At 35.5% G+C, this 24,112-nt stretch overlaps 1 protein-coding gene across 1 annotated transcript in view; it reads left to right on the forward strand.

Moving 5' to 3' along the window:
* Window positions 1-24,112, forward strand: part of LOC111054289 (anosmin-1) — a 54,594-nt gene that overhangs the window by 10,246 nt on the left and 20,236 nt on the right. The gene's annotated exons all lie outside the window — the stretch shown is intronic.

Raw genomic sequence — 24,112 nt, forward strand, 5'->3', positions numbered from 1 at the left:
ATTGTACAACACATATTGCTTCCTCTGCACAAGGTAGCTCATCAAAAAGTCCACAGATCCAGTGCTAAATCCAAAGCTCCTCAACCTCATTGCAAGAATTTCATGATCAAGCATGTCAAAAGCCTTGGAGAAATCAGTATAGATAACATCTACTCTTCCTCCATTATCCAAGACCTCTGACACCCTATCCACAAAAACCAAGAGATTGGTCACAGTAGACATACCAGGCAAAAATCCATGTTGGGACAATGTAATCATTGGCTGTACATGATATAGAATTTGCCCATACAAAATGTATTCAAACATCTTGGCAAAAGAATTGAGGATTGAAATAGGTCTGTAGTTACCAGCAACTCTCCTGTTACCTGATTTGAAAACTGGTGTGATCCTTGAGACCTTCCACAACTCAGGAAACGTTGATGTTTTAATGGCCAGGTTGAACAGGAAGTGCAGTGGGACAACAAGCAACTCCCAACATCCCTTGACAATGAACCCAGGTACACCATCAGGACCCCCAGACAAGCTTGGCTTCAACCTTTTCACAGCACGTTCAATATCATCAATAGAGATTGCACCAAAAACAAAAGGCACATGAGAAGGCCTGTCATCCCTCTCCCGTGAGTCATCATGAACATTGGATGAGTTCTGTGAGACTTGATTATTTATGGCAGAGAAAACATCTACAAATGCTTCTGGGATATCCTTCCCTCTGAAAAGCCTATTCTCATGCCTTATGAAGTCCTCGTTTCCTTGGGAAGAGCGTTTATTATTGATAAACTTCCAGAACTCCTTTATATCTCCATCAATCTTGCCTTCCACTCGTAGCATATAATCATCAAAAGCAGCCTGAATATTCCTCTTCACTCTAGCTCTCACTGTTTTGAACAGCTCATCGTGATGTCTAGAATATCTTCTCTTCCTGCCATACCTATTCTTCAATTTTAAATCATGGATTATCTCCCTTGAGAACCAGGGAGGATATCTAGAGCACTTGAAATCTCTTACAACAGGAATGCAGGAGTCAAAGCAAGAGTATATGATCCTGTAGAATTCATGGACAGCAGAATCTATGTCAACACACTCAAAAACAGTCTGCCATGACACGCACTGTAACAACAGATACAATTGCAAGAAATTGCCACCTCTAAAATAGTAGCGACCAAACCCCTGTACGGAATCCCTATTCTCTGATGTACCCACACCGTCATCAGTATTATCAACAGCGCTCATCTGTTCATAAAATGACAGTGACACAGACAGCGCCGGATGATGAGAATCCTCATTCACAAAGGGATGGTCGTCTCTGACAACTTCAAGAGGATAAGGAGTATTTGCCAAGATCAAATCTAGAGTTCGACCATTTCCATTCATTACAGAGTTATAAGACATTAGCTCAAAAAAATTCATGAATGAATCCAGTTCCCTTGCTATTGGTGATCCTGTTATAAGCTGATAATCCCTGCTAAAAATTTCTGGAATATTGAAATCACCCATTAATATGCAATTACCTGACCCAATGATGTGATAAGAAGACTCTACAGATTCAAAATAATCCAGATAGGTCTGCAATGCCGTCGATGGTGGAATGTACAAAGCATTCAGGTAATGGAGCCTATTAGCAATCTTCACCCTTACCCATACACTCTCGAAACCAGGATTTACAAATTCAGTGCATAAGTCAGCCGAATAGCACTTTTTCACAGCAACCAGGACTCCTCCACCTCTCACAAAATCACCAGCGCGGTCACATCTAAATACCTGATAGCGCTCATCAAATAATTCACTGTTGTTAACCGATTTACAAAGCCATGTTTCCGTCAAAACAATTATATCATAATCACTACTACATAACGACAAATAGAAACTATTTGTTTTACTACGTAGACCCCTGACATTCTGATAGTAAAGTGAAATAGAATTCATCATAGCGCTCATGACTTCCACTATCCCTTTAGGAAAACTTAATTTCGGAAAATAAAAATCAGTTTCAGTTGTGAAAAAAGAGAGAAAAAATTGAAATATTAATTTATATAGAATATAGAATAAAGAATAGTAACTGGTTGAAGATATATTAACTCATCCCACCAGCCGCTAGCCAAATAAAATTAATCATTCTCATGCCATTCCGAACAATGCATCCGAAATTCATATAGCAACATAAATATATGACAATAATCTGAAAGAAACTAACTGAATTAATTAAAAGTCATGTGATCTAAATCAGTACCAACATATCCTAATAGTTTAATAATCACAACATGATAACCAAAATGATTGTATAGTATATGAATATCATAATAGGCAATCATTATCCCCAATATTGTAAGCATCAAAATACGAGACATATGGAATACCAGTCCAATTATTAGCAATCAGTTAACACATCATCAGAATGCATCAGTAATTCACAAAGTAACATGAATATTGTCACGTGGTACTTTAGTACCATCAAATATCTTAAAATGAACCAATGAATTTTAATGGAATTATAAAAGGGAAAGGAGGTTAGACCTAGTCAAAGGATCAATCAACTTAAATCGAATATTATTAGCGATAAGGAGTAATAGTATTATCAAAAACATGTATAATTGTGATTCAACAACTATGAGAACCCATTGGCAAGATTAAAAAATTATAAAGCGGCTTACTTGTTATTGGCGGATTATAAAAAATAAAAGTTTGCATGAACATTGAGGTTAGAATTATTTGTTTACATTTTGAAAAGAATTAGTCGATCTTGAATAAATCGATAATTATTAGAATCAATGCTGAGCAAATCATTCGATCAACCAATATAACAGGTTGAATTATATAAAATTTACTCACAAAGGATATATTATGTATACTAAAGGAAGTTGATGTGTAGAAATACGAACAACTATTAGTTCTGTATAAATATTTATTATAATCTAAAAAGCACGAAAATTCAGAGTATACAAAACTCATATAAAAAACTAAATGTATTATCTATTAAAATCGTATGTTACGATTTATTTATGAAATTAATTCAAGATAAACACTCCATATATTTGTATAAAAACTTTTTATTTAATTTTTTCTATTATAAGAAAAAGAGGAAGCCCTGATTCCGAGGCGACCAATTGTATTGAGTTTATTAAATTGAAGACCAATCAGAGAGTAGCTTACAAAATTATTCTAGGAAGAGACAAATTTTTCTGAAATCCTCCTTCTTCTGGCTTAAGCTCTTGACCTGAGAGGACGCACATGGCGTTTAGGGTTCTTTCTTCCTTTTGAATTTTAAAATTACCAAACCAAACCCTTTTTAAATGTGAAATATTTGTATTAAATGTTAAATTATCTGTGAACTCAGTGTTGTTGAAGAGTTCGTAATCGTAATTGTTCCCATTAATATATCTTTAATTCGGAAAGAAATCTATAAGAATCTGGACCACGCGCTAGCCCAGCAGAGACGAAAGGAGCACAGCTTCACATAATGTCACCCAACCAGTGGGGCAGAGGTTTACCATTTCACAATATATATGACAATCTCTGTATCTATATGACAATAATCCGTATGAAACTAATTGAGTTGATTCAAAAACCTGTAATCTAAATCAGTACTAACATTTTCTGAAAATATCAATTTTTGAAAAAGTTATTCAATTTACAAAAAAAAACTCAACTGAACACTATTTTTGGTCATTTTTAGTAAATTGAATAACTTTCTCAAAAATTGATATGTTCAGAAAATTTTGGTTTTATTAAATCAAAAATACCATGAAGAATTTATCCTTTGAATTTTATGGATTCATCTCGTACCGAATTTAAAATGTTCTGTCCCAAAAATTTAAACTTTAGGCGCTCATGTCTCAGAAAGTAATTATTGAAAAAAAAATGTTTTCCTTTGAAAACTTTTTCATTTTGATAGCTTGATCCTTAAGCGATCCTTGATCGTGTCCTCGCGCGCCTCTCCACTAGGAAATACTGAAATGAAGTGCAACTAACGGGTGATTCTCATAGAACATAATCTTATGAACTTATGTCATTGTGCGAATTATCAATGTGAAGACTATGTAGTTGGTGATGATGGTTGAAGCTGAAAATTAGGTGTTTTTCACAATACAAGGAGCATTGTTGTCAGGTGTACCTGGAAATCTATATGAGATGGTAGAGCGCTCTACCTCTTCTCAGATTTTAGAACACAAAATTACACCCAGAGAGATTTTGAATTTCACATCTAGATTGTAATCGGGATATATTGTTGATCAAATACTAAATATGATCAAAATTGATTTTTTTTCTTAAAATATCACTCATATTTGAAAAATCATAACTCAGTACCCATTGGAGATAGAGAGTTCCGAATGATCTAATTTCATTCAGAATTTATGATCTTAAAAAAGGCAAGAGCAAATTTTTCTGTCCGATCACTGATTTTGCCAGAAATAGCTGAAAACTGGAAAATGAACCTAAAATACGAACTTTTTGGGTCACTCTGTATTAGCACAAGGGAATTTTACATGAAGAATTTGGTTCTGAACCTCTCTCATGTATCCAAAGAGAATATTAAAAAATCAGAACTACGATTTAAATTGCAAGCAAACCCCCATTTTTATGTCTATATTAACTGGACTTTACTGTTCCCCAATATTTATATTTGTTGAAATGTCAATAAATATTGTTTAACATAATTTTTAGAGTTTACTGAGACTCTGTGGTGTCGCATCACAGCGGAGACACAATAGTAACGCCGGTTACACACTGGGCGGTTTCTGCCGCGGCGGCGAAACTGCCGTCGCCGCCTCGAAAAAAAAGTCGAGCTTACACATTCAGCGGAAAAAATACCGCCAAACATCGAGCGGCAAAATTACTGCCACGTATGATCAGTAGCCAAAATAATTCTTGTAGTTCTTCATCGCAAAGGTGTTGTGACTTCTCTGTTTCATGAGTGTTTAGTTAATTGTATTTTGCACATTTTTCAAAAGTATATATTATTAAGTGTTTAACTTGAAATGGAAAGGCAACAACTTTTACCACTTTTGTTGTACCGTCGAAGGAAAAGAAGACAGCAGAGGAATCGCCTTGCTTGGATTCATTGAAATGAACGTTTTTATTAAATCGACAGCGATATACAACATATTACAGTTTTATCCTTGTCATCCAGAGTTTCAAAATCCCTCCTAATCTCTATACACACTTCCTTCCACGCTATCCTTGTTGCATCTCGATCCTTAAATATGTCGAGGGTTTTGTCCCACAAAACTGGCCTCTGTTTTACAAATAATATTAACAACTCATTGTCTATTAACTTACTCATTTTCTCACACTCGTCAACCACAAACACTTAAAACAATAAATAAATGTTAAAAACAGCTTACAAACTTTACAAAAAGACACAAATTGAAAGGCTGATTTTCAAAGACCTCTGACTTGGAGCAACTGGGAAAGACGACTGATCAGCGGCGACGGTAGACAACCGCCAAATGTGTTAACGCCCATTTGGTCACGTACGCCACTGCTTAGACAAGAGCGGCAAAAACACCGCCAGCCGCAGTGGCAGTGGACGGCTGCACAGCTGCCGCCAACGGCAATATAACCAACCGCGCGGCGTTTCTGCCGCCCAGTGTGTAAGCTTCCATTCAAATCCATAGACTACTGCTCGAACGGCGGCGACGGCGAAATTATCGCAGCGGCAGAAACCGCCTAATGTGTAACGCGCTTTAGGCGATCGCTCAAGGAGGGGTGGAACCCGGGATTAACAATTAAAGACGGGATACTTGCGGGGGGGGGCGGCAGTTGCCGATCTCGCCCAGGGCGGCAAAGTCCCTAGGGCCGTGCCTGTGAATATCATAATAGGCAATCACTATTTTTAATATTGTAAATATCAAAGTACGAGATATATGAAATGCTAGTCTAATTATCAGCAATCAATAATTGATCAATTATTGAGAATTACAACAAAAGCTCAGGTAAGCGATAAAGTGAAAGAAACTCAAGCTGATAACGAACAACTATGAGTTTAGCTTTAGCCAGCTAGTGCTCCTGAATTAGATACCGTGATCAAACGACAACAAAACAATCAGACAAAAGTATTCAAGAAAATCACAGTGTGGAAAACGATAAGATATGGAGTGGAACCAAGCTGAATTTATCAAAACCATTAATATAAACAAGTCACACAATATAATCATTCCCATTCAGTTTCACAATAAGTGAAAGATTCACTTATGATGTAATAGTAATAGATTTTCTCAGATAGTAATTTTAATTTGAAAGTATGGCACCGAAATAATTATGGTACTAAACTCAAAAAAGATTGAAGAAAAAATGAATTGTAACAGTGGTGGGGATTAGATTAATTTTAAAAGGAAAAATCCCACAATCGTAATTGTTAGTACTGAAAGTAGGTATTTAGACTTTGATATAATAGATTAAGAGAAGATGGAATAATTAATATGAAAAAATTAAAGTTACACCAGTATTGAGGATTCAATTGAATTTCCATAAGAAAAGCTGCACAAGATTAAAATAAACTGGAAGAGAATAAAGCTGAAGGCTAATAATAGAGATTAAATAACATAATTAAAATGTCTAATATTACGCTAGTTCAAATATTCAAGTAGTATCATAGTATCAATACCAGTGTATTATGTCATTAAATGATTAGTCCCAGATATGTTCACACAATCATTCATTCATTATGTCCTGGTAGATCATTTTCCGAGTGAATCTTAATAATTTTATCCCCCCCCCTTGAACTTCATCCTCACATTACCCGTGATATCAGTCCAGACGAATCTGAACCCCTTTTCACGCTGCAACTTTTTCGCCTTGGCAAACAGCATCCTCCTTTTAGCTGTCAGCGACCTGTTGATATACACAGGTTGCGGCTCACCCGCGAAGCCAATGTGCCGAGTGGTCAAATCGCCCTTCGCCTTTCTCCTCCGAATTAAGTCCTCGACGTGGCCATTTCCAATGAAACGGACCGCAATACCCGCGGTGGGACGGTTTTCCCTTTTCCTCAGACGATGACACGAATCAATAGAGTTCTTGGAAACGTCCATACCGACTGATTTGCACACGCTCACAACGATATCCGCAACGTCCTCATTGGGTGCCGATGGAACTCCGTATATTTCGACGGTGTTACGTCTGGAGTATTGTTGCATGTCATCCATCTGATCAGTAACCTCCACCATCTGACTAGTAACCGCATCCACCCTCTTACGCAGTTTTTCATTTTCTACAGTGAGTTCATCGATAGTGGATTGTTGTTTCTTAATCAAGTCAGCTTGTTCCGCCAGGGTAGCACAGGTATTATCGATTTTATCAGTACAAGCACGTATAGCGTTGGTTAAGTCCTCATGAAGATTTTTATTACCATTAGAAATCAGTAACTTGAGATCATCGATAGCTTTATTGAAAGTTTCAAGATTTATAAACGAACCCGTCACATTGGAAGAATGATTCACTTTCACCGGTGTTGAGTCCGAATAACTTCGTTGCATTCTTAATTTAGCGACGCATTCACTACATGTCCATGTACGGTTAGTAAGTTCATCTATTTCAGCTTCCCCCAATCCCACACATTTTCGATGGAACAAGCCCTTGCACTTTCCACACAGAATCCCATTCCTCCCATTTCTATTCACTGATTGACTGCAAATTTTACACGAATTCATTATATTTTAAATCAGGAAAAATTGTTCACCAAGTTACTATATATCACTGTTAAGCACGGGCAATAATACAATAGAATTAGCGGCTGGAAGGATGAACGGATAATTTAGAAAAGCAGAAAAGCGTTTATAAAATGAGGTTAAATTCAAGATTCAACGTAGTTCGCACAGCAGATAACTCAGATAAGCGAGCTCGACAATAAACCGTCCGTTCACTACCGTGGCTATCAGCCGACTGATGAAACAGATATACATAAATTGCTCGCTTAATATAATAGGATAACAACTTATAGTCCAGTCAAATGGTCGTTTTTCAGGAAACAGCCCCGATAGAATTTTTTTCGATGGTTCTATATGTATTTTGGGGCGCTAAATTCTAATCTGAAATTTGCTGACACGCCAGAGGGCGACTTCACCCCCAAAATGTTGGACTTTTTTTAAGTTTTCCATTCAATCTCGAGAACCTTGAATTTATCGAGAAAAAGCATTCTCTTATAATATTAAAGATAATAAAATTTCCAATGAATTGACTGGTCGCGCAGGACTACTCTTTGGATTTTTTATCTGAAGTATTCCACAAGATACACAACTTTGAATGTGCGAAAAATTTGTGATACTTCCCCCATTTTCACAGTCTCGCATATGCAACGTTGCGTATCTTGTGGAACACTTCAGATAAAAAATCCAAAAAGTAGTCGAGGTTGTGATGAATTTTCTCCTCTTTTCACTCCCATGAATTATACTTCTGTTTTCAATACCGTTAAGAAGTTACAGCCAATTGAATGATGATCTTTATTTCCTCATTTTTCTTGCGATTTTACTGTTATTAAAGAGTCTCTTAAATGAGTACAATACATGATAGAAACTTGCGAATGGTCTTAAATGAGAGAAAATTTCATGCTCTATAAGCTGAGTTGCCTTAAATTGATCTTGCATTACTGTTTATATCGAAAAACTGTCGAGACTGTGAAAATGAAAAAAAATATCAAAATTAAAAAATTTTTAGAAACAAACGTATCTTACTTCACGATTATATTTTTACAAAAATCATTCACCTCACATAAAAGAGGAGATTCTTTTCTTCAAATCAAGACCAAGTATCATTTTGAGTTACCGAGACACACTGTTTTGAATATAGAAATCGGTCATTTTTCCATGCATTGAAATATGGGCTGAAATACACTAAAGGAGAAATTTCCTATTTTTTAAACAAATTTTAGTGATATGATACATGATTTTCAACCGCCATGACGAGCTGATATGAACGAGCTGTAGTACGAGGAGATGTGATCATTCAGTCAAAAGTAATAAGTGATTAAAGTTTTGATCCTGGACGTATCCCTATGTGTGCCCCCCACTAGGAAATACTGAAATCTAACGAGAGATTCTCATATAATATAACCCTCGTAAGGTGATTTCAGCCGAAATGTTTCTTTTTTGTTAGGAAGGCCATGAAGAGGTATTATAATGAGAATTTGATTTTTGGTTGTAGGACATGAATTTCTATCATGACTAGAAAAAGATCCTAGTTGTATAGGCTAGAATTGGTAGGTTTGCATAGTTTTGAAAACCCCTTAAAAAATACCCCTTTTTTGAAAACTCTTAGCTACGGAATCAAAAATCGTAGAGTCCTGCGCGACCACTCAATTTATTGGAAATTTTATTATCTTTAATACTTTAGGGAATGCTTTTTCTCGAAAAGTTAAAGGTTCTCAAGATTAAATGGAAAACTTGAAAAAAGTCCGAAATTTTGGGTTTTTTTGGGAGGTTTGGGGGTGAAGCCGCCCTCTGGCGTGTCAGCAAATTTCAGATTAGAATTCAGCGCCCCAAAATACTTATAGAACCGTCGCGAAAAATTCTTTCGGGCTGTTTCCTGAAAAACGACAATTTGACTGTACTATTATACAAAACAGAAAAAAGTAATGAAGCATTACAATAATTACTTGATTACTGTGTGGTAAATAGGGTGTAAATTTGAAAGATTGAAATTGGCTTCATTTGATATTTTCCACAAATTTTTGACAAGAGAAGTTTTTTCTTCTGTCAAATTCACTAGAGTTTGCGATGTTGTTTATAATTGCATTCCCATTCCAGAGACATTAATATCATCATGAAACGCATTCGAAATTAAAATAATTATTAGATTAAAATGTCTTTACAATTTAACTTGTCATTGTGCTTTTAAGAAAATTAGGTTGCAACAGCAAGGAAACTCAAACACGGGACCATTAAAAATTGAAATTAAGCAAGGGAAATCTAATAGTGGATGATGAAGTTATAATTTATTTTTGTGAAAGATTTACCTTCAAACTCATAGGCTTAAAATCACTAGAATTCCTGCATACAAAATATTATCAATTGTATTTTTTATGCTTTATATTCCTTAGGAAAATATAACATTGTAAAGGTGGGAAAAAGTATTAAAATTGACTACATTAGGATATCTCTATTTAATACCTTGATTTTTTAGCCATGATTCAAAATGTTGACATAAAATATAGAAAAATCTTGCCCCCCCCCCCAAAAATGTTGATGGCGCAAATTGCGCCATGCCCCCCCCCTTGTGGGCACCCCTCTGGGCATGTATACCTGTATTATTACCAGATCTTTTTCCTTACCCTTCAGTCTCATCATAATTAAACTAGACAAAGGTACAAAAAATTATGATAATTTTTCAAATGCATAAAACAAAATGGCGACCATTTAAAATGTTGTTTCTTGAATAACTTAGAACCCGTTGGTTTAACGAAAAATGTTCAAGAATATTTTTTTTCAGTAAATTCAATAACCTATCCATTGATACCTGATGTTTCAAGATTGCACAAATATTGACCGAGATATGGTAGATTTAGTGGTTGATGACCCAACTTTAGAGGGTTATGTAACGTTTTTTTTTTTTTTTTTTGTTTGAAATGACCTAAAATCGCTTACTAATAACATGCATTGCAAATAGAGATTGTTGCATCATTGAAGTGACTTCATCAACATGCCTTGGTGTGTACTGCAACAAACTTTCAGTGGTCACCTATCACTAATGCGGCCATATCTCAGTTAATATTGGGCCAAACTTAATAAAATTAGGTACCAATCGATTACCTATTCAATTTAACCTATTAAATTTACTAAAAAAGTTATTCTTGTAATTTTTTGTAAAACCAACGATTTCTTAGTTATTTAGGAAACAACATTTTAAATGGCCGCCATTTTGTTTTATGCATTTGAAAAATTATCATAATTTTTTGTATCTTTGTCTAGCCTTCTTACCTTTGTTGTCAATGTTTGCAAGCTACACAGAAGGCAAGTATTTATATATCACAATTCATTACCAGTTGATTGGTTACAAACATATTATGTGATGTTCTAGTGACAAAATTAAGATTTAGGGAAGCGGTTATTGGAAAAGATCGCTCAGAGACATGCACTGGCTACTCCCGTTGGACGGATGACCACGTGAGTCAACTCCGCTTTATCTTTCATGAAAATCGCTTCGTGGCTCAAAATCCATTTCAAGTCATCTTTATCACTGACGCAAAAGCCTGCAGCTTATATGGAGATAACACGCTTCAGAAAATAGTCGGATATATTCCCATTTCCCCTGACAAGAATTCAATCTTATTTTCCAAGCTATACTGTATTGTTTGGAAACTTTATTTGTTACAAGCTGGCCCGGCGAACTTTGTACCGCTAAATATAGTTTAATGCATCTCATGACAAACTTTAGCTGGAGGACAAACTTTATACACACCTGAGGAGGAGCGATGTGGCATTTTATTTATATAGACAACTAGCAGAAACCCGTGCTCCGCAAGGATCTATTTTAACCCTTTGTGCTTTCATATCCAGTATAGCTGGATACTGCATTTCTCACTACAGCTCTGAACCAAAAGGACGGGTTCCCGTTGTCAGCTCTCATATCCAGCATCGCTGAGTACCGGTACCCTCTTTTCCTGCTACAGCTCTCTTCAGAATTTCCATGGTTGGCCGTTCAGCTCTGGCACTTGCACAGTAGTAACTCTCAAAATCTATCGAACTGCAGTATTTAGTATACACATATTAGAATGCTATGTTTATTCTTCAACGCTCAATTCTACTTCATCGTATTGTTTGTTTCATCTATTTCATATTCTTTGATAAGCCAATACAAAATAAAATCCTTATTTTTATTAAATAGCTCTTACAAAGGCCCATACCAAATTTTAATTTTTTGGATTAAAATGGTCTTTATAGTTTCATAAATGAATTTTTCAGATTGATAAATCATTATTTATTCAAATCGCACATATTTTAAGAAAATCTTCAATAATAGAGGTTGATATACATTAAAAAACACCTCATAGTTCTTCCTCAAATCATCACTTGCTCAAGTTCATCACTCATATTTGGTAGATATTAGCACTCTACAATAAGTCTCGAAGAAACATAGGAGAATAATAATATATTTTCTAGTGACTAGTGATTGACAACATTAATCAAACTCTGCTACATAGAAGAATAATTCACTACTTTATGTAAGTGTTTAAATGTTTGAATGTTTAAATGTTTATGTTTTTCGATGGCAATAGAATCAGTTTAAATGTAAACATTTTAAATGTTTGAATGTTTATGTTTATCTAATGTTTTAATGTTAGACATTTGAACATTTGAACATTTGAACATTTAAACATTTAAACATTTAAACATTTAAACATTTAAACATTTAAACATTTAAACATTTAAACATTTAAACATTTAAACATTTAAACATTTAAACATTTAAACATTTAAACATTTAAACATTTAAACATTTAAACATTTAAACATTTAAACATTTAAACATTAAACATTTAAACATTTAAACATTTAAACATGTAACATTTAAACATTTAAACATTCAAACATTTAAACATTTAAACATTTAAACATTTAAACATTTAAACATTTAAACATTTAAACATTTAAACATTTAAAATTTAAACATTAAACATTTAAACATTTAAACATTTAAACATTTAACATTTAAACATTTAACATTTAAACATTTAAACATTTAAACATTTAAACATTTAAACATTAAACATTTAAACATTTAAACATTTAAACATTTAAACATTTAAACATTTAAACATTTAAACATTTAAAATTTAAACATTTAAACATTTAAACATTTAAACATTTAATCAATTAAACATTTAAACATTTGAACATTTAAACATTTAATCAATTAAACATTTAAACATTTGAACATTTAAACATTCAAACATTAAGAGAAATGCCAAACCGTCGACTTAAATCTTAGAGCTCACTTGGGTCAATTAATAGTCAATGCTGAAAAAAGACAGGCTCAATCACCAGGAATACTATAAATTCTATGAGGGACCAGTAAGCTATGAAATTCATTAGCTACAGAATAATATGAATAACCATTTGTTTCAAATATAAGGAATTACATCTCTCATCAATTCGTACTTTTTCACAAAATATTAACAAATATATATATATATATATAATATATATATATATATATATATATATATATATATATATAAGTTATATTGAATGAACTCATGGCTAAGGTTTGCCTTTTTCTGGCCGTGCTACAAATAAATGTAGGTATATGTTCGACATTTTTCTTTGTAATCTTGTTGTCTATTAAGAAAGTTTTCAATGTGATTTTTGATGGCAATAGAATTTGAATTTGAAAAAAGAATTATCAACAAACCTCTAACCAAAGAAAGTATCTGTTCTCTGTTCTAATCTGAATGTATGAGACTTCATATACAGCTGATAGAAGGAGCAAACAAAACTGGCCAAGAATACAACAATGAAACACACACGTGGCAAGCTCGCGCTCTCGATTTACGAAAAATTAATTCGATCAGCTGATTGGTAAGATTATTTTAAGCTTTCCAATGATTACAACATATGTTAGTATAGCATGTGTCAAATATCTCAGTTTCATATATATGGCGTTCACCTTACCATGTTCATAACCTTACTTAATAGGATCCTCTTTCATCCTTTGAAATCCTCAGAGGCAAAATAATAATAAAGAATAATTATTCATCATAAATCAGCTGTCGTGTTGATAATAAATCGCATGCAATTCAATATCTCAATGTAACTTGGTAAAAAAACAGCAGCGGATGTGTAGAATATAAATTGCATGCCTCATTGAATGCAATTTTCATTCACTATTAGATAGGATGCAAAGAACTTTCGCGCTAAATTTCGGAAAGCCTTATAATTATGATAATTGAATGTTATAAGCATGATCTGATCAAATAAATAGTTGGTGTATCAGTGTGGATGTGCATATGGTTTGGGATGTCATTCAGTTATTTATTCTATTGGTAAAATTTTTGCTCATTATTTGTTTTGGAATTTTGAATTCTCAATTAGTTTCATTTTTACTTTTTTCATAAGTATTTGAAATCTTTGTATTTGACATTTTTGAATTGGGTGGTATATTTGTTGTTTGTATTATTTATTATTGCATAAGTGTGTATTATTTTTATCATTATTTTTCTTTTTTCATTTGTATCTGTACAATTTTTATTGTTAAGGAGACATATTTGGGGAAACCCGTTGTCTCCATTGTAAATAAATAAATAAATGAACTATTGATTGCGTGCATTAACGCATGCAATTAATAACTAAAATAACATAGTATTGTCTCTCTCTCTGCTTTGAACTTGAAAGGTCCTGTTGCCAGTATGTCTTGAAGGAGATTAGCCTTTGATGTTAGCATTTTTGATACACCAACCCCAACAGTCATTAGCCGTTTTCACACCGATATCTCGCCGACACGACATACAGACAGGATTTACTCTGATGGACAGTATAAGAGGAGGCTGCGGTTTATAAATGCGCGAGGTCTACTGTTCACAGAACTACTAGTAACAGCTGATTTTTATTTTGTGTGTGTGGTCAGTTCACAAATCTTCTCCCATAAGGATTACATGTAAACTTTGAAGGACCGTAGGAAAGAGTCCTGACGTCGGATTATGAATTTGATAAACCTGTTCCTGAGCATAACGAACACAAATGGAAAAAATTATCAAATTTGATGCACACATAAAAAGTTATTGAATGTCAAAATTTGAGGCTCGATTTTTATTTATATAGATGATGGAAACTAAAAAAGGAATTGCTAGAGCTGCACTGACTGTGTAGGGCGCCTTGAATCACATGAACACTTCTCATGACTCGCAATTAAAAGGAGTTTACTCTAAATAAGTAGAAGTTGGCCTGTGTGAATAATGGTGAGGAGCAATGTATAATAAATGTGCGAGTTTGACGGTGAGTTGTGTTGCAGCGCGGTGCTTATTGTGTCTGGCACATTTCCATTCCGAGCGTTCAACAAGGCTTATAGCGTGCAATATTCCAGTGCTGCTAAAAAAAGACTTCAGTCTTACCGAAACCCTCATTATTCTTCTTTCTCGGTTAACACTGTGGCCTGCACGTGGAATAGGCCTAATAAGTCGGTGCGGTGCATACAGCATACGGCGCTGACCATTGTGCACACGAGGTCAAGTATGCCGACAATATGGATTTTCGTACCAACCAGCTCAGCTACAGAGAAAGCAAGTCGCGAATAAATCACGTCCTACAGTGCTCACCAACTTCTACACGAATCCAAAATAAAGCAGTACCTACTCACATGAAATACTGAGCTGCTGCAATCGAGAACAAACTCCAAATAAGTAATTCCACATTCACTTGGTCCACTTTATCTTATTCGTGAGACAACTAATCTTACAATGGTGAAGAAGGGATGAGTTTCAGATAACTCCAAAAATCTCATTTTCTCAAAAAATGTTTTTTTGATTATTTTATGGAAACTTCTCCTTGTATACAAAAAAAAGCGCTCAAAAGATTGATCAGAACCAAGAAGATGGTTTGGATAAAGGGATTGGTAAAGTCGGTCAGCTTTTTCAGTTGTTATTCTCTTCGTGAATACAGGGGAAATTTGGCTCCTTAAGGTAGGAGGTGAATCATATAGCCCAAACGACTTCGGATCGGTAATAAATTATAATTTTGTAAGATACCTCATTCAGATTGATCAGATAGAAAACTATGAATTTGCTTTCTTCAAATACAGTATCTGTAAATTTAATCCAATCATAGTTACTTCGAGCTTGAACACAACATTTTACCGAAGGCTGAGATAGAAAAGGCTGAAGGCTGAGAAAACCTCAGTAATTAGAACCGCGACAGCTCTTCAGCTCAATGATAATAAGCTGACAGCTGACCATAATTATGTGAGGTTCTGATTTTTGTATATAAGTCAGTTAGAGTTGTAAAGTAAGTTGAAGCAGTGAGAAAATTGGCAAAAGCCTTCTGCAATAGATTCGTGGATTGACCCCAAAACATTGTGGTTGGTTAAGGAAGCTGACCGCAAATCTCTAGAATACGGTACTCGAAATGCACTACTTCCACATACACTGTAATCCAGTAGGCTACTTCATTGCTACTGGTATTTCAAACAACCTACTTATAACTCTCCAAATCTGATGTGATTACTGTAGAAACCTAGTTTCTACAGTAGTATTATGCAGATAAACCGGGATTGAAGAAAAATGTAATCTATTTACAAATGTAACTGGGATGCACTACTGTACACTGAGCCATCAATATTTTATCAAACAATTGGCAATGGATTCCATTCCTTGATCAATTCAATTGATTTCATTTGTTATAAAATAACATACTGTTGCTTTCTTACTTTGATACACTTTACTACTTTAATCCACCTACTATTTATCATCCAATACTGTGATACAATGATTACTACAATCATAAGTATAGCCTATTGATAGACTTTTATCACGTTAAGAATCGTCATTTACACGGTCAATACGGATGTATCTCATCAGGTGCCAGCAATGCATGGAACTATGGAAGAATAGAGTTTTTGCCGGAAATAATTCAGAATTACTGTAACTTATAACCCTTTCAAAGAATATAATTTATTTCATTTTTATTGAGGAAAACGGCTTGTCTCTCACAACACTCTCAACTTTTAACCTCTTCTTTCGTGTAGAAGACGACATACTTGGAGCTGTACAATACATCTCATATTCCAAAAAAGAGATTCCAATAAGTAAAAGAAGGTGAATCGTCACAGAAAAAACTATGGTACTTTTAACACCCGCCCCCCAATATAGATCAAGCGAACTGGTAGACTGCTGACAGACTAGGTCAAATGGTCTTTTGCTTTTGGAAAGTGATTCCGATTTGCAGCCAAAACCAAAAAATGCAACCGCATTGGATGGGCTGGTATTGTACCGCACGGGCGGGGGGGGCATCCCCAGCCACGCCGACCAGCATGGTTCGAGATGGAGTTCACTGACCGCGGCGGCAAACACAATAAAGTACAAAGAACTGCCATCATCGTGGCTTGCTTTCAAGAGCCGGCAACCGACGCTGCTGCTGCTGCTGCTGAGGATGCTGCTTGACCATCGCCATTCTGCTGCAGTCATCCAGCGAGGAAATTCCATTAATTGGTCGCAGTCAGCTCGATGAGGACGGAGTATAAGGAAAGTGATTCTGATGCGAGGAAGAGGCTAGACGAGAGGAAGAGGCGGTGCAAGAGACTCACTCGCTCTCTTTGATTTCCGTCGACCGCACAGAGTCGCTTCTTTGTTTTCTTCTGCGCTATAAATCCTGTCCGCTTGTCGTCAACTCAATAAAATGCCCTTCGCTACTCATTGCTCTTCTTCAAACCGAGTTAAAACATTGGGAGAGGTTGGAAGGAGATGCTATCCTTTGTGAGTGATCTGTCTCAGCTGTTTAAGTATCGAGCATGAGTAGTTAGTATTGATTACACATAAGCCGGTTAATCGATCTTAAGCAATTTTAATCGATTCGATTCATACAATAAGTACATCAAAATTAAGTTAATCGTGATTAACTTCACGATAATCAATCAGAAAAGGCTTATTCAAAGAGAAGGTATCTCTGATTGGTTCTCGTGAAATTAATCACGATTAAAATTTAACCGGATTTTGTGCAACCGGCACTAAGTGATTCATCACAGGTAATGTTTATAAGGGGATGTATAGCACCTACTCATTGAGCCTTGCTTCGAAATTTCTCGAACATGGAAATGCATTGATTCAATAATGAAATCCAGGAAATCAACCGATATACCGTACTCTACTAATTTGTTTATAAATTACAAGTACATACATACATATATCTTTGGATTTTACATTACTAGTCCAAGTTATGATATGCATGGATTTCCAAGAACATGAAGTTATTGTGGAATTGAATTAGAACTAATTGATATTAAATTAAGAGGTAGAATAGTTTGAGAGTGGGAAGATCTTTACACTGACGAGATCTTTACACTACTCTCCATATATTGGTTGGATTCAGTGAATCAAATCAAATTGTTATTTATGATACCGTATGTAATAACAACTCCTCAATCTTTACACCATTATAATCTTTCAGCATTCTTCAGCCTCTAGAAAAATATTGGATTGTTTAATATTTGATGTTTGATTTATAAAAAAATTTACTTATATCAGTTAACCAAAACATACATATCCGTTAAATATACCATCTTACTGTTTATGACTAACATAAGCAAATCATCTCAGCGCGATCCGCTCCCTCCTCTTTTGTTGAGGTGTGGAAATGTGGGGGGGGGGTGAGTGCTCAACTGCTCATCCATTTGCCTGTCCTAGATAGCGACTCCCACTCAGCCCCCCCCCACAACTTACTAGAGTAGACATGATAAATTAGGCGCAGGTGATGATAGAGTAGCATGAACGGAAGAGCCCAGTAACTTATAAAATCACCAAGGAACAGGTGGAAGAAGCCCTTTAACGTCAAACTTGCCACCTGTTCTAAAGAGGGCCTAATGCAAAATTACTATCGAACTATTCAAGTTAAATTTCTGGACGTAATTTGGAGATAACTAGGACAGTACCTATATCTTTTCCCGATTAAAGAATATATATTTTTTGTTATTATAGAGCTCTGGCACACAAATCTGTGAAACCCAAAGATCCCCGACATCAGAAAAGATGCAAAGAGTCGTAAAAGTTTTTCGAAGAAGCCTGTCTTGTAGTTTGTAACTTCTCATAATTATTGAATTTTTCTTCATGATACTGTTAACGGGTTATAGGTGAATAAAATGTATTCTGGAGAGAAAAAAGTAAAGTGATAGTGATATTATACTGTTGTAGTTAAGATTCTAAAGATTCACGCCATTCACTTGTTGGTTCCATCACTATTTAATTAATAATTGAACGAGCGTTAGCGAGTTCTTTCTTTTGACTTACTAATCAAAGGCCGAAGTCGTTGTCCGTCTTTTTGTATGTTCTACAATAACTTTAGAAATAATTTATCAATCAGCTTCAAATTTTGAACACATATTCTTCGAACCTTTATACAGGTCAAGTTCGTTGAAAGTCAACAAAATTGACTCACTCATTCGTCCTTTTTCAGGATATAAAAATAAACATTGAAAGTGCATGAGAAAAAAATTGTTATGATTTACCATTTAGTTGGCTGAAGAATTCATTGCATTCAATTACTACAGTTCTTCCTTCATTCATAACATCAGCTGAGGCTAATTTGGGAGCTGACACACAGGTAAAATGCGCTGACACAACCATGATTTCAGCTGGTTAATATACAACATAACCTACAACTTTTATATCAACAAACTGAAACGGTAGGGGTTGAGATATCAATGTGCGGTTTTCGCAATTTATTTTCTCTTGTAAATCTGTATCGATATCATGTATCACATAACGACCTTCTCATTTCAAAAAAATGAATTTGTATTAATATGAGAGTAAAAGATATTGAAGCGACAGGGTAATTCTTGAAGTGTAATTGTTCATTTCAAATAGGATCCCCAATTAAACCTACTTTCAAATTATTTTTGTTGGAGAAATATTTAGCTGATCTCATGATTTTTATCAACTCTGAATTATTAAAAGTTGCTGGTTTCAAAGATTACAACAATTCTTCAGCGAGTTCTCCAACCCAAGGGTCACTAGTAATTTTAGAACGTTAAAAGTCGACTTGAGAAATTTTCCAACAAATCTCCTAAGCAAGTGTCAACAGCATTCAACTTTCCAATACAATCTTTATGGATTCAAAAGTCTCGTGGTACAAAGAATGATGATACAAAACCGATAAAAAGACATTTCTCTCAGAAAAATGTTTCTTCTGAATAACAGTAAAAAAACAGTTACCAAAATAAAAGTGCAGAGTGCACTTACAGTAAATGCGTCTCTGACAAGTGAAGGTTGCAATAAAAAATGACCTCATTTCAAGGGCCTTAATAGCAGACTTAACTCCTTGCTTGCACTTGCACTCTTGCACATGCACCATAAAACTCCAACACACACGCTCTCTCTCACTCACGCTCACACTCCTCCATCCTCCTCTCCTCTTTCACGCTTTTACTACGAGATATTCTCCCTTTTTGTTGCTCCAACTTGCTTTGTTTACTGCATTCTCGATAAGTTAATAGGTATGAGTTTCTCTTCTAATTTAAGCGATTGTTCAAGATTTTTTATCTTTGGAAGTTTAATACTAATATACCTCTTATCCTTCTCTTCTTTTGCAAAACAACATTTGCTGTATTATTATAACACATAGCTTATCTGCATCAACCCAATATTCTTTTGTTTGCACTCAAAATGCATAATGCAAGGTCAATAATAAGCACACAATTCCTCAGCATAATATGTCCTCTTACCTCTTTTGCACAATAAACAGGTGAATAAATTCAACAATATGCAATTCACGTAATGAAACCAATTATTAGCTAAAATTAAACTAATTTTTCATTATTTTCAAACAATAACTTTCGACGGCAAGGTTGGCATCCCCCTTCTCCAGCGAGGGGTTTCCCACTCCACCTCCACCTCCACTCCTCGCGTTTCAGCGAGGGGTGGGGTGGCAGTTTATGTTAGATCTTCCCTATCTCCACGGCTTGTTGTCTCTTCCCCCCAGCCTTATTCCAACTCACCGGAATTTTTATTTGTTGAGGTTGGCTTAGGAGGAGTAAGAGTACTTATTGGAATTGTATACAGACCTCCAAAAGCGGGTCGTTTGAATATACTTGAGGATGCTCTGTTGGAAATAATGCATAATTATCAGCACATAATCATACTTGGTGACTTTAATTCTGATTTATTAAAAGAAAATTCTGAAAAACGTCAGCTTGTCACAATGGCTGAATCATTAAATCTGCATATCCTCAATAAAATCAAACTAACTTATCACTTACCTAACTCACACACGTTGCTTGATTTGGCTATTGTAAGTGATCTTGATTATGTATCCATCTATGGCCAGGAACCGGCGCCTTGCTTTTCTATGCATGACATGATTTTTGTTGTTTACAATCTGATCCATAACCAGCAGGCACCCTATACCTTCTCTTACAGAAGCTTCAAGCATTTTGATTCGGAGAGATTTTTGTTTGATGCTTATAATATGCCATGGCACTCTATTGTCCAAGTTGATAATATTGACGATAAAATCATCACATTCAACAGTATGATTCATGAGATTTTCGATAGACATGCTCCTCTGCGGACTTCTCAATTCAAGCATAAGCCTGAGCCGTGGTTTGATGCGGAAATATGGAATGCAAGACGAGAGCGTGATAGGGCTCGCAGAACTTTTAGCAGGACAAGCTGCAATTCCGACTACAATGCATTCAAGACTTTGCGTAATCGAGTCAAGTCACTCTGTCGAAATGCAAAGCTTAGATTCTATCATCGGCAATTTAATCAGAGCAACTCTGCTTCCACTTTGTGGGAAAATGTGCGAAGGCTGGGCGCTCATCCCAGTAAGTCTAAGGCAAATATAAATGTTCCTCTCAATGATCTTAACAATTTTTTTACTGCACAATCTTCTCAATCTACATCTAACGAGTTCGATGATCCTGTCAGTCAGACTGTCCTTCAATTCAATCATGACCCACCAGAAAATCAGTTCTACTTCTCCTATGTTATTCCTTCGACTATTTCTCACATAATACTATCAAGCTGCAAAAATTCGAAAGGCATTGATGGCATTCCCATATTGTTTTATAAGAAACTTCTTCCCATTATTCTTCCCTCGTTGACTCATATTTTCAATTTTTCTCTACAGAACGGAGTTTTCCCTTGTTTATGGAAGTACTCTATTGTTCGACCTATCCCTAAAATCCGCAACCCTACTGAACCTGGGGACTGGAGAGCAATTCATATTTTGTGTTCGATTTCAAAGGCTCTGGAGAGAATTGTGCACATGCAGGTGAATTCTCACTTGAATGAATTGGGTTTCTTTTCGAAGTACCAATCTGGTTTTCGCCCCAACTTCAGTACTAGCACTGCTCTTGTGCGCATCACTGATGACTTGCGGTTAGCTATGGACAAGCGACAGGTAACAGTCCTTGTGCAGTTTGATTTTCGAAAAGCATTTGATAATGTGTCACATCTCTTACTTCTTCGGAAGTTGAAGCATCAATGCCACTTGTCTGCGTCAGTAGTTGCCTGGTTCTCATCATACCTTTCAGGTCGCTTTCAGGCTGTTAGTGATGACTCGGGCAATATGTCAGCTTGGTCTCCGGTTTCGCGGAGTGTACCGCAGGGATCCGTGCTTGGCCCATTACTTTTCTCAATATTCATAAATAATGTACCTTTGGTCTTTCAGGATTGTTCTTTCCACCTCTTTGCAGATGACCTAATCATCTATTCCCATACATCAGTAGAGAACATTGCCAACTGCATAGAGCATATGAATCAGAATGTGTCTTCCCTCCTTCAATGGGCTACAGCTCATGAGCTTGTCATTAATCCCGTGAAAACCAAGACTTCGATTTTTGGCTTCTCCAGACTTCTCAACCGGATCGAGTTGGATAGGATTCCTGCAATTGTGGTTGGTGATGTGCAGGTGGCTTACTCTAAGTGCTTAAAAATCCTGGGTATCTATCTTGATGAAACTCTTAGTTGGAGAGATCAGACTACTCATTTGTGCAACCGTGTATTCGCTGGAATGCATCAGTTTAAAAGGCTCAAAAACTTCCTGCCCAGGAGCATCAGAATTCTATTGGTGAGGTCATTGATCCAGCCCTTGCTGGATTATTGCTGTTTGGCTTACATCGATATCACAGCGGAACAGAATACTAGGTTGCAGAGGTCACTAAATTATGCCGTCCTGTTCATCTTTGACGTGAGGCGTGATGACCACATCACTCCTTTCTTCGAGGAGCTAAGGTGGCTCAAGTTGGTGGAGCGGCGAAAGTATTTTCTTCTCGTTCTAACCTACAGGCTCATAGTGAGAAGCGATGGACCGGACTATCTTCGGGACTCCTTCACGCTCCTTACTGACATCCAGCCTAATCGAGGTACTAGGTCTCATGAGCTCACCCTCCAAATACCTCTCCATCGAACGGCTATCTTCAATTCATCTTTTCTTGTGTCGGCCTGTCGTGCTTGGAATTCCTTACCATATAATTTGTTACAAATCAATTCATTGGAAAGCTTCAAGAGAAATTTGTTCATGTATCTACTCGAGGGTAGGGTCTGAATTATTATCCTGTTTGTTACTTTCTTTTTTATTCCATCCCCTTGCGTTCACTCATAATTGCGTTCAGTTCATAATTTGTTCATCCATGATAATGATAACAATTTCTAGCACTATTCTTCTCAACTTCACTTGCTGTCACTTATTCCTTTTGACAGATTGATTGTCTTCATATTTTCTTTTCATTCAAATCTTCATCATCTTTCTATTGATGAATATTCTATTCTTCTTCCTCCTGTCTTTTCCTTTTTTTCTTTTTTTCCTTTCTTCTTCACTTCTTTATACTCATCTGTTCTCTTCGTTATGCATAATTTATTCTCAATTGTCCATGTAATATGTATCAAGCTTTGCATATCAGTTCCTTTCTCTGTTAATTATAATTAAATTATTTGTAGCTTAAATCTATACTTAATTTTTCTTGTAATTTGTTGAGTTTCAATGTAATAAGCAATATTCTTTTGTTTGTTTCTTATCAACTAGTGTTTGCCATAGGTCTTACCAGACCTGGCAACGTAAGATGTAAAATAAAATATCAAATATCAAAATATCTCCACTTGACAACAAGACAACTTCTACAAAGCTAGTGGTGGGTTCACGTTTACTCCCAAATAAGTTCCTAACATATGCTTCGAGTAATCTCTTTTTACAAGTAAAAGGCTACGTCACATGTATGACATCATCATTATACTCTGTTGGTGAATGAGCAGTGAAACAATGGTCAATCAAGCCTTTGACTTATACTTTTATGATGATATAATAATACATGATAAGACTGATCGATATGATATAAAACAAAATTTTGGGAACTTATTATTATATATACATCAATACCTCATAAAAAATATGGTTGAGATATTCTATCAAGTAATGAAATTTTATAATTTGCCAAATCTTGAACAATGGAAAATTTATATAAGTATGAGAATAAAAAATAACCATTT

Source organism: Nilaparvata lugens, chromosome 1 (genome assembly GCF_014356525.2).
Source record: "Nilaparvata lugens isolate BPH chromosome 1, ASM1435652v1, whole genome shotgun sequence".
NCBI lineage: Eukaryota > Metazoa > Arthropoda > Insecta > Hemiptera > Delphacidae > Nilaparvata > Nilaparvata lugens.